The 12,040-nt window shown below is 49.6% G+C and overlaps 1 protein-coding gene across 3 annotated transcripts in view; it reads left to right on the top strand.

Moving 5' to 3' along the window:
- Positions 1-9,032: 9,032 nt before the first annotated feature.
- GNG12 (G protein subunit gamma 12) overlaps positions 9,033-12,040 on the top strand; it is a 19,422-nt gene continuing 16,414 nt past the window's right edge. For 2 of the 3 annotated variants that reach the window (XM_057386018.1, XM_057386017.1), the window contains exon 1: positions 9,033-9,103. The gene's annotated coding sequence lies outside the window, so the exon portion shown is untranslated. Of the gene's footprint in view, positions 9,104-9,395; positions 9,420-12,040 lie in introns of those variants that run through there. The other variant, XM_057386019.1, reaches the window with a different exon arrangement.

The raw sequence follows: 12,040 nt of genomic DNA on the forward strand, positions 1-12,040 counted from the left end.
AAATTTTTGATTGGCAGATTGGATTGCCCACGAAAGCTGCAGCTTTTGCATGGCACAAGTTAAATATCCCTGTGTGCTGTGCAGTTCCTGAGATTTGTGCAGTTCTGGGAGYGATCACAGCTGTATCTGCATAAAACCAGGCTTTCTTTCCTGCTTTACTCCAACTTCCTCTGTTCACCAAAGCAGGAGGTTCCCAACCCAGGAGTGATCCTTGGTGTCCTTGAGCAGGAGCTCCTCCTGATGAAGGTCACCATGAAGCAGTTGGTTATCTTTTCCTTGCCCGACTATCACCCTGGTTTTGCTGTCTGAAGCTCCTTTACCCAGTCTTCCTGAAATTCTATTAGATATTTATCCAAGGTACCCTGTTTTCAGTTGAGACCTGGGACGAGTCAGTTCTGATAACACTGCTGAGAAGGAGCATCTATACCTGGAAAGTGCATATTTAAAGCAAACCCCTCTCTGATGGGAACTTTTAGCAGACACTTCCCTTGAATGAAGGAGGGATTGAAAAGCTTTGGGGACGTGGATCAGTGGTGGCCTYRGCAGTGCTGGGGAACAGTTGGACTCCATGGCCTTAGAGGACTTTTCCAACCTAAATAATTCCATGATTCATTCTCCTGTTTTAGGTGTGGTTTAGCACAAGCAGAAGACTGTGATCCCTCAGTGTTGCTCTGCAGGTTTGATTTTTACACAGTAACATGGTCTCAACACAGGAGACWCGGGAGGAGAGGAATTGCTGCTTTTTATAGCATTTTTCTAGTGAAGTGATCTCATTGTTGAAGGAGGAACAGGAGGTCCTGGAGGCTTTCTGTGAAAGTGTTCATGTTGAGTATGACCTGAGGGGAGTCTGCGAGAAATCTGGGGGCCTGGAGAGCCAGGACAAGAGGAAATGGCTTCCCAGTGCCAGAGGGCAGGGATGGATGGGATTTTGGGCAGGAATTGTTCCCTGGGAGGGTGGGCAGGCCCTGGCACAGCTGTGGATGCCCCTGGATCCCTGGCAGTGCCCAAGGCCAGGCTGGACATTGGGGCTGGAGCAGCCTGGGACAGTGGGAGCTGTCCCTGCCATGGCAGGGGTGGGATGGGATGAGATTTAAGATTTCTTCCAACCCAACCCAGTCTGGGTTTCAATGGAAGGTGCTAAAGAAGGGCCTTTTCTCCCAGATGTCTTTGCTCACATTGCAGACTAATACGCAAAGCCATGAAATTTGTATCCATGTTAATACCTCATGTTTGAACAACTCTTGGCACCTGATGTTCCCTTATCTCCCGTGTCTGCCCCCAAGCTGCTTTTCCAGTCCCCTTAGGCTGTCCCTACACACACATGGGACCAGTTGGCTCCATGTTTGCCAGGGAAGTTTGCCCCAGTTTCAGCTGGAGCCCTCATGCCATTTAATTCAGCAGAAAAACTTACTGCTTGTGATTTCAGAAACCCAAACAACTTCTGCAGGAGGGTTTGGAGCTGACCAAAAGGTTACAGTCACTTGCCAAAATCGGCACAGAGGCTCTGCTCCTGATTTTCCTTATTGGAGAAGGAACCCCACAACCCCACAAGTGCTGGACCCGTGGTACTCTCCAGTGTGTGTGATCTCTCCTGGGGCAGTCAGGGGGCTGTGMAAGCAGCCCTGATGGCTTTGCTTGGACAGAACTCTTCCTATCTCATCCCTGGTTTTGCATGGATTTTCTCTCTCATGTCCAATCTGTTACACAAAGCTYCTCGTGGGTTGTTTGGTTATTATTACAGAGACTATTTCAGTTCCACTGCAGCCTTTGAAACCCCTCGAAGACATTTTCTGTCTAAGCCTTTTTAAAATGTCAGGAGACCTAATAATGTCTCTACAACTCCCACTGCCTTCATGGAGATGCCTGTGCAAAGGATCTGCAATTACTCACACAGCCAGGATGTTCTGGAATGTGTCATTATCACTGCTGTGTGTTCCCTGTGCGGGCTGTGGAGGTCTCCGAGGGCTGGGATCTGTCAGAGCAACAATCCGTGGAACAAAACAGTTTCAGGCATTCCTGCACCCAGGAGAATCCCTGAGGGAGCTGGGAAAGRGGCTCAGCCTGGAGCAAAGGAGGCTCTGGGGGGAYCTTGTGGCTCTGCAYAACCCCTGACAGGAGGGGACAGCCGGGGGKGTCGGGCTCTGATCCCAGGAACAGGGACAGGAGGAGWGGGAACGGCCYCAGGYTGGGCCAGGAGAAGCTCAGGTTGGATATCAGGGGAAATTTCTTCCCTGGACAGGGTGGTCAGGCCTTRGCAGGGGCTGCCCAGGGCAGTGGTGAGTCCCCRTCCCTGGAGGGATTTAAAAACCATRTGGATGTGGCACTTGGGGCRTGGGRCAGTTGTGGTCTTGGCRRTGCTGGGGAATGATTCAGCTGGATCATCTTAGTGGACTTTTCCAACCTGCACAATTCCATCATTCAGGACTGTGTGGCAATGGAGATGCCAGGGTGCTCCTGGGGGTGTCCCAGACCAGATGGGGAACAAGTGACATCTGCTGTGTCTGCCTTTCATGCTCTGTAAATAATCTATGTCTTGGGTGTGCAGCTCAACTGTACTGCAAATTAAAACTATATTAATAAATAAACCATTTAATTGGCTGTTTCCATATAAACTGAACTAATCTGGTTTGTGTGCGTGCAATCTATTGTTCCTATAGGAAGGGAAATTTCATTTCATTGGAGTGGATGCTGTGTGGATGTAGTAAGGATATATGTTGGAAGGAAATGCCTTTTTTGAATAAGTGCAGTTTAAAAAGTAACAGTCCTGCAGGGTTTTTTTTCCAGTTGATCTTTTGATGAAGGACATTCAGGTGAAGCTGTCTGTCAGCAGCAAAGAAGCAGCTCTGCTGCCTGATGGAGCTGGCCTGGCCTTACCTGCTGTTTCCAGCAGTGCTTGCCCAAGAGCTGGTGACAATGTGTTTTTTATGGAGCTGTTTATGCATCCTGTAAACGCTTCAGCTTGGAGAAAAGCCCTGACACACTGTCCAAGTCTGGAGAGTGGATGGGAGCTCACTAATAATTCTCAAGTTAGTTTTACTCCCTTTTTTCTCCCGATGCAGTCAAGTTTTTTTCAACCCCAGAACTCACCGGGGTTTTCTGCAAGGTTCTTTGCGAGGTCAGATGTGGCAAGACAAGGTCATGGAAGATGCTGACAAAACTTGTGGAGTTTTTTTTAATGACTCCTTAGTGTCATTTTGGGATCACGAATTGAACACAGTTGTCTCTAAAAATTCTTGGGATATTCTGAAGGAATCCCAAGACCCACTTTTGCCTGGGTGCCTGGCGAAGGCTGAGACTGTGAAGGCAGTGAGTGATTTTGAACTGAGTCACAGAATCTTGGGGTCATCCAGGTTGGAAAAGCCCTCCAAAGTCATGAAGTCCAATCTGTTCCCAAACTCCATCTTTTCACCCAGGCCAGAGAACTCAGTGCCACATCCAGCCCTTCCTCTCCATGGGGACTCTACCTCCTCCCTGGGCAGTCCATTCCAATGTCCAGCCCGACAGCCCTTTCTAGGAAGAAATTCTTTTCCTCTCTGCAATCCTGAATTTCAAGCATTTCTCAATTAGTACTCCTTGTTTCCATACCTCACTCGTATTGAGGCAATTTCCCCCTGAGTCCAACCAGCAAAATCAGTGTCAAGTGAAAGCACTGGGGAGGAGAATCACGAACAGCTCTTCTTGCAAGAGAGAAATGTGAGCAGTAGCTGGAGTGTCCACCCACACATGTATTTTAAAAACAAGCAGACAGAATATTGCTGTATTCCAATTCCTCTTCCCAGAGCAAAGCAGGCTCATGATTAATGGAACAAACAGCTCGGAATAATAAGCAATATTGCTTTACATGCAGGGTCCGTAGCCACGAGGTACCCAGCACACTCCAGAAGAGTAAAAGCTCATCTTAATCATCGCCTGCCTCCTCTGCAGTGTCTGTGGCGTAAATTAGGGACATCAAAAGCTTTGGAGAGCTAATGAAAATGCTAAAGAGGCTCCAAACCAACACAGCATAGCAGCCTCCTGCTTCTTGGAGTTGCTGTGTGCCAGGCTGGACCTGCTGCCCCTAATTGTTTCCTTTTTTCCCTCTTTGGGGAAAAACGATGATAAATAAGATCCTATTAGATGGGAATATATTTAATAATGCAAAAAGGATGGAGGAGTGGAGGAAGAAAGAGAACCCAGCACTGCTTTGGCTCAGTTGGGTTTGTTCACAGTCCCGTGGTGGTGGAGCCAAACCTCACTGGCACGGCTGGGCACTGGCACAGGGTCTGTTCAGGCTGCTGCCTCCATCCCATTTACTGCTCTTTGTCCTYTTCACATTTCCAGCAAGTCTGAAAATCAGAGAGAAAACAATGATTGTGTTTTCCTGGCTTAGCACAGAACCAGACTCTTCCAACCCAASCATCCCAACTGCTCCTCCTGTTGCCCTCAGCCCTTATCTGGGTGAGAAGATGGATGAGGGGTCCCACCACAGGCCATTTCTTGTCATCCTGGGCTGAGAACTTGCTCCAAGCCTTGAGMAGAGGGCAAATGCAGCTGATCTGCTGTGAGAGGGGCTTTTCACAAGGGGGATTGGGCTTAAGCTGAAGGAAGTCAGGTTTATGTGGGATGTTGGGAAGAAATTCTTGCCCATGAGGGTGGGAAGGCCCTGACACAGGGTGCCCAGAGCAGCTGTGGCTGTTCCTGGATCCCTGGCAGTGTCCATGGCCAGGCTGGAGAGGGCTTGGAGCAGCCTGGGACAGTGGAATTTGTCCCCTGCCTGTGGTGTCTGATCCAGTGGTTTTCCTACACCTGGATACAAGTTCACACAGATACCTCCTTCAAGGCAGCCAGAGCACTGCGGCGAAGCCTCAGGCACAAAGAGCAGCAGGGAGCTTTCCTTTCATATCTCAGTGATGCATTTGTGCCTTTCAGACTAAAAATATCTGAGGATGGAGATATGAAAACTCTTCTCTCCTACGTTACGGTTTTCCTTTGTTCCTACATGTTTTCTTCCAACCCCTGCATCCCATTATCTGCCTGAGGCTGCCCGTGGGTGAAGGATGAGCAGCTCATACCCAGGCAGTGAAAATCCCTCCTTGGAGGGAAAAATCCATCCATCACATGGAGTCCTTGGATCAAGACCAAGGTCTCATCTGGGATGGGAGCGATGAAAAGGCTTCTTCTGCCAGTGCTGGCTGCCCACATCCTGCTGCCCACATCCTCCTGACTGCTTGGAGCATCTCTGGAGYAGGGATGGAGCAGATCCCAGCCCGCACCCACGTTCAGCCCTGTACAGGTCCATATGGACCTGCTGGGATTGCTATGGAGGTGAGAGAATAACTGAATGTRCTCCTTGTGCCCCTGAGGAGCAGCACATCTGAGCTGCAGGACCCACGTCTGCAGTGGATGGGCAGTCCTGATGTCATTTCAACAACATAAAGCCAAAAAAAGGCAAGAAAATGAATAAGCAAGGGAATGTTCATGCTTAGACTGTTTCAGCCATTTCTGCTGGCAGTTGCTTTACCAGCTGGCCAAGCTGGAACTAGAGGAGATCAGCTGGTTTTGTGATCGTCTGGAAAGATGAGCCACAATATGGCTCAAAAAATGGGAAATATTTCTATGAACTGTAAGAAATTACTCATTCTCACAGGCGTAATTCCAGGCATTGATTAATTTGGTTAATTTTTAGTAAAAAAATGCGTCTTYACACCCAAGAAAGAGGGTGCTGAAGCGTGGCTGGTGTTTGTCCATGACAAAGTCACATGGGACACAAGGATATTTGATATTTAATAAAATTTATTATTGCTCAAAGCAGCCTTAGCAAGGCTCTTCCCAAGGGGTACACCTGAAGCAGGATGGTTTATCCCACATGCTCCCATTGAACAGCCTTTTCCAGGGAAGGGTGGATCAGGCAGGGATGGGGATTTACATGGGATGGAAGAGTGATAAATAGTAGGGAAAATCAGAATTGGGGGATTCAGACCATATTGCTAGGCCTGGTTCCTTGGGACAAGGGTGGGAAAAGCCAGAGGAGCCTGGGCTCCTGTTCCCCCTCCCATGACATGGGAAGGAAGGAATTTCAGGATGTTGATGGAGCAGGGATGGAGATGGGAGAGCAGAAACTGCTCCACGGTGACAGGAACAGGGAGTGACCCCACAGAGAGCAGCGATGAGGGATGGCTGTCCTGGAAATCACATTGTGCCGTCTCCTGCGCCTCCGGTTCTCCCACGTGGAATTTGATTACTCCTCTGCTCCAGAGAAAGCTTTCCTTGGCTGCTGGCTGTGCACAGCTGTCTGCTTTGTTTATGAAGTCCCTTTTTGTCACTGCCACTCTGGGCTCTGTGCTCAGGGATAATTCCAGGATTGCTGGGAGCACCCCACTCCTGAAAGATGGGAAAACAACCTCCACCCTGTGCCAGCCCTTAACAGGGAGTGAGCCCCACCCTGCTTCCAGCGAATTTCAGGATCATTTCCCCGTGCACTTCTGGTTAAGTACAAGCTCAGTGAAGCCACCAAGTCAAAGATCTGCAAAGATCCTGGGAAAACCACACCAAATTCCTGTTTCTGCACAGATGATGGGGAAAAATCACTGCATTTTGAGGGGGAACGTGGCATCATTTTGAGAATTTCCTCCAGGGGATTAGAAGAAGCCAAGAATTGAACTTTCCTGCTCTGGCTGGCTCCTGCCAGGCTCGCTGGGGCTGGGAATGAGGTGGCTCATTTTCTTATCACAGTGTCAGAGACTTCCATGACCTATTTGGGAAAGCCCCTGAGCTCATTCAATGATCCCCCACCTCCCTGATTCTGCCTTAGGAAGGATAGAAGTGATGCCCTGAGAGCATCAGCATCTTCCCTYCAGCACCCCTGGGATGGGATGCAGAGCATTCGAGGTGGGAAGGAGCAGCAGTGCCAAACAGGTGGAAAAAAATCTGACTTTGCTTTCTCTGGCCAAAGTGCACCCTGAGAGCAGAGCTGCTACAAAACCTTCCAAGCTGTGCATTGCAGCCCTTGGCTGAACTCTGAACCTCATCATGCAGGAAATAATGAGGGTTCACAGAGATAAATGGTGCTGGTGGACAGGATTCCACCCTGGATACTGCTCCAAGTCCTGCTACCAGTACCTCCCAGTGCCTCACTCCAGGGTTTGGGTTGGAAGGGACCTTAAAACCCAGCCAGTGCCACCCCCAGTGCCACCCCTGCCATGGGCAAGGACACTTTCCACTGTCCCAGGTTGCTCCAAGCCCCATCCAGCCTGGCCTTGGACATTTCCAGAGGTGCAGGGGCAGCCACAGCTTCTCTGGGCCCCCTTGTCCAGATCCTCACAGGGAACAATTCCTATCTAAAAGTCAGTGCTMTGATCCAGGCTACTGCTACACACTTATAATAATAATTAATATTTACATCTCTACTTGTGTTTGTAGGAGAAAGGGAATGCTGTGTTTGTATCACTGGGATCTGAAGAACTYGGTGCTGCCTTCAGACAAAGGTGATACACCCACATTGTGAAGGTCTGGAGTGGAACAAAACAGAGACATCTCCTTTTGCTGAGTCTTCATCCAGCCCCTGGTGAGTAGGAAAATAAATGTTTAATAGAGAAAATACAAAGTTCAAACCAGTGAGCCTTCTCAGTGTGTCCACTGCATGTCCCAGTGCTCCCAGCATGCCCAGTGCAAGCCCCAGTGCACCCAGTGTGACCTCCCAGTGTGTCCGGTGCGTGCCCCGTGGCAAACTGGCAGGGATAGGACAGGAGCCCCAGCAGAGCTCCTGGGAATCCCTGAAAAGCTCCTGCTTGGATCGGCTCGCTGGGGAGTGCTGCACTGTGAGGTCATAGGTAGTTAATTAATGCTGCTTGATTAAGATCTTGGTTAGGACTGAATGATGGGAAGCTGCTGCTTTAGCCCACGAGAGGGCAATGCTTCCCGCCTGGCTGGTAGCCACACTTGGGCAAACTGGATTTCTGTATTTTCAACCATGAATTTAATGCAGAATTCCTTCTCTTTTAACAGTTTTCCTGAAAGTTTTGTTTGTTTGTTTGTTTGTTTTTTTTTTCATTGGGGCATATTCTCGTGTGCATCTCTGTGTTCCCAGCTGGAATGGCAATAAAAGGGAGCTGAGCACCGTGGTGATCCATCCTTTCTCCTATAAAACCTGACTGTGGAGACAGGATGGAGCCAGGAGAACCCGGYTGTGCTGGTGTGGGGCTAAACGGTGGTAAAGAGCAAGGAGAGGTTTTTCTGGTGCTTTCTGCTGCAGGGCAGGGATGCTCCATGGGGACACATTCCAGACAGAGGTGGTGTTGGTGATGAATGAAACATCTTCCCCAGTTTTCATGGAATTTCACAGAATCCTAGCGTGGTTTGGGTTGGAGGGACCTCAAAACCCACCCAGAGGACACCTTCCACTGTCCCAGGCTGCTCCAAGCCCCAATGTCCAGTCTGGACACCCAAAGGGATCCAGGGGCAGCCACAGCTTCTTTGGGCACCCTGTGCCAGGACCTCCTCACCCTCCTAAGGAACAATTCCTTCTCCCTTCCTGCAGCTGCCAGGCAGGAACCCGTATTTTAAATTTTAAATTTTAAATTTTAATCCACACCCGCCTCTGCAAACAAATATCTACCCAGGTGATCCCAGCATCAAAGCCCTACAAGCAGAGACATGCCAGTCCCGTTCGACCAGCAGACAAACCTTCACAAACACCACATCCTCCCCTTCCCTGGCGACCTCCTCTTCTCCTAAAATTCCCGATTTTCCAACCTCTCCATCCCGACCGATTCTCCACCACCATCACCCCCCTGCACCACCGCCTGTTCTCCCATCCCTCGGGCGCACSATTTTCTCGCTCAACCCCTTCCCAAAAACCGGGGGCACGGCTGAATCCACCCCTTAAAACAGGAAAAACCGGATTTGCCTGTGGAATTCTGCATGGATTAAAATGAGTGGTTTGACCCCGCCCACTATTATCCTGGCCCCGCCCATCCCCGCGTGGCCCCGCCCCGCCCCGTTCGGGGCGGGGCGGGGCCACGCGGGGATGGGCGGGGCCWAAGTGRAATTRGGCGTGGCTTAGCTCGATGGGCGTGGYCTAAACTCCCGCTCCGGTCGCCCGTGGAGACACCGGGAGCGGCGCTCGGTGAGTCCCGGGATCCCGGGATTGCGGGACAGGGGGGTTCCCACCGGGAATTCTGAGCCGTTCCACCCTAAACAACGCGGGGACAGCGGGAAGTGTCAGCCCGGCCCTTTTGGCAGCGGGGCCTGGCGGGTTGGGCCGGGCCCGAGCGGTGTTTGGGTGGTTTTGGGGTTGGTTTGGAGGTTTTTTTAATTTTTTTAATTTTTTTTCCGCTGTTCTGAGGAGTATTCCCGGTGGGAGGTAGAGCGCARCTGTGATGTGGTTCAACAAGTGGCGTGTGGCACGGGAATGAGTCGAAATCTGCTTAATTATGTAAAAAGTAATCTGCTTCATTATGTAAAAATAATTCTAAGATAGGCTTTTTTTTTTTCTTCCTTTCCTTCTCCTTCCTGCTTCCTTCCCACCTCCTTCCCTCCCGACCTTCCCCATGGCACTGATGGATATCCAGATCTGGCAGTTCCAGCCCCAGCTTTCAGCCAAATCCTTTCAATTTTACCAATTTTAGTATCCTTTCAATTTTTACCAACCGGGCCATGGGTTTTCCTTGGAATCACAGAGTTCTGCTTGACGAGGGAACTTTCCCACGTGTGGGGAGTTGTGGGATGAGTGTGGGAAGGAGGTTAATTAGTGGGAAGCGTCATTATTCCAGSAGGTTTCGTGTTGATACTGAGATTACACACCCTGTTGCAGTAATAAGTTTAGTTAGAATCATGAAATTGCAGAACATCCTGAGTTGGAAAGGACCCACATGGGTCATCGAGTCCAACTCCTGGAACTTTTTAGTTACTTTAGTAACTTCTAAATTGTGATTCTTTATCCCAAGCTTTAATTCTTTACTTTTTTTTTTGTGGGGGGAAAGGGAGATTTGAGTGTAAATTGTGATTTTAGCCTGGTGCTCTTGGGAAGGAGGAGCTGGAGCTGTGTCAGGAGGGGTTTGGGTTGGATATCAGGGAAAGATTCTTCCCCCAGAGGGAGATGAGCACTGATCAGGCTCCCCAGGGAATGGGCACAGCCCCGAGGCTGCCAGAGCTCAGGGATACACAGAGTGGGATTTTGGGATATTCCTGTGCAGGGCCAGGAGCTGCACTTGATACTCCAACTCTGRTTATTCCATGATTCTGTGATTTCGTTTGTGTAGCACATCAAATGGAGCTCCCAGCAATTTGCCAGGTGATTATGCAGTGTTTTTATTGGCTTAGAACCCCCGGCATCAGGGACACGTTACTTGTCTGTGTTTGTCTGGGTTGTAAATTTTTTTAGAAACACAATTCTGGAAGTAAAGGGTGAGTAGTGTRCAGTGGGAGGATTTTGTGCTGCTCAGTGCCACTAAATGAGATCGAGGGATTAGTATGGAGTTAATGACTCCTCAATCCCGTATTTTATCCTGGCATGGGATGCACCACAGCATTTGGGATATCCCTAATCAAGGAGCAATGAACTCCAGAGAGGAGCAATGCATGGGGTCTGATGCTGGGAGTGAGCTCATTCCATAATCCCATCTGATTAAGGATTTTTCCTTGGAAAATGAAGCTCTTGCATTGTCCTGGAGGAATTTTTTGTGCTCCCAGACAGCAGAGTACCTACCAGCATCTCTCATCTCTTGCTGGTGTTAAATCCAATTACTGAGTTGTGCTGTAGGTTTCAGGTACTTMTTTTCTTTCAAACCTAACGTTTCTTTGGCAACGTGGTAACTTTTTGGTGAGTACTGAAAATTCTCAATTTTTTAGGCTCTGTTCCTAAAAAGACTCAAAATATTTAATCCTGTTGGTGTTGAGTTCTCCGTAGTAAGGCCTGGGATGAGACTGAGTGTGAGAATGAGTAGAATTATGGGATTCTAGCTTGTTTGGGTTGGGAGGAACCTTAAAGTTTATCTCATCCCACCCCAACTTCCCATTGTCCCAGGGTGCTCCAGCCTGRCCTTGGGCACTGCCAGGGATCYAGGGRCAGCCACAGCTGTGCCAGGGCCTGCCCACCCTCCCAGGGAACAATTCCRTCCCAAAATCCCATCCATCCCTGCCCTCTGGCAGTGTSMCCCCATTCCCTGTGTCCTGGCTCTCTCTGCCTGTTTAAAAAGTCCCTTTTCTAAGGCTCCACCATCCCTGCCAGTGCTGCTGGAAGATGCTGAGCACGGGGTGGGAACGTGGCTTCTTCCCYGGCTCCAGCTTCCCAAATCCCAGTGTGTCCCTCTCTGTTGCGAAATCAAATCCATATTGCTGCAGAAACGCGTGGTACAGCCCCATAAATCCTCACCCTCCGCCCTTTCCCTTTGTCCCCTTTGCCAGAGCAGAGATCACCACGGCAGGGGGGGCGGAGGGAATCGTTTCCAAAGGTTTATGGTTATMGAGGGAAACGCCAGCACAGCCTTGGCCGAGCTGTGGAGCTTTATTCTGGGGAGGATTGTGTTGCTGCAACTTCATCTGTGCTTTCACAAACCTTGGGAATGGGGGAAAGCTGCTGGTTCCAGRCACACAAATCCCCCTGGGCAGAGGCAGTTTCACTCCATTAATTGGGATGGGAGCTGGAGACCCCTCAGTTCCTGAAAGTCATTGTGGACTCACAGTTTCCAGGGAAATGGGAGCTGCAGATGTTTGGTGACTTTTGGGATTTGTTCCATATCTATCAGTGCTGGAATTGAGCAGTTATTCAGTGAATTTTGCTATATTACACAACTGGGGCTCATTTTTCTGAACTTCAGTGTTCATCCTGCCCTTGGTGTTGGGAGCTCCTGGACCCACATCATTTCTGCTCCCAGGAATAATCTGGGGGGGAATTTGGACGGGTGAGAAAATGCTGATGACACGAGTAAGGAGTGATTATTCTGTATTTTGCAAGAATTGGTGAGAAAGAGCAGAGCTCATGACTGAAGTCCTCAGCGTGACTGGGTTGTTGTAGGATCCTCCAGAATTCTATKGAAATCCTAAATCCTCCAAATTCCCGTAG

This window comes from Malurus melanocephalus, unplaced genomic scaffold, assembly GCF_030028575.1.
Source record: "Malurus melanocephalus ecotype Western Australia unplaced genomic scaffold, MMel_1.1 scaffold_900, whole genome shotgun sequence".
In the NCBI taxonomy this organism is placed as follows: Eukaryota; Metazoa; Chordata; class Aves; order Passeriformes; family Maluridae; genus Malurus; species Malurus melanocephalus.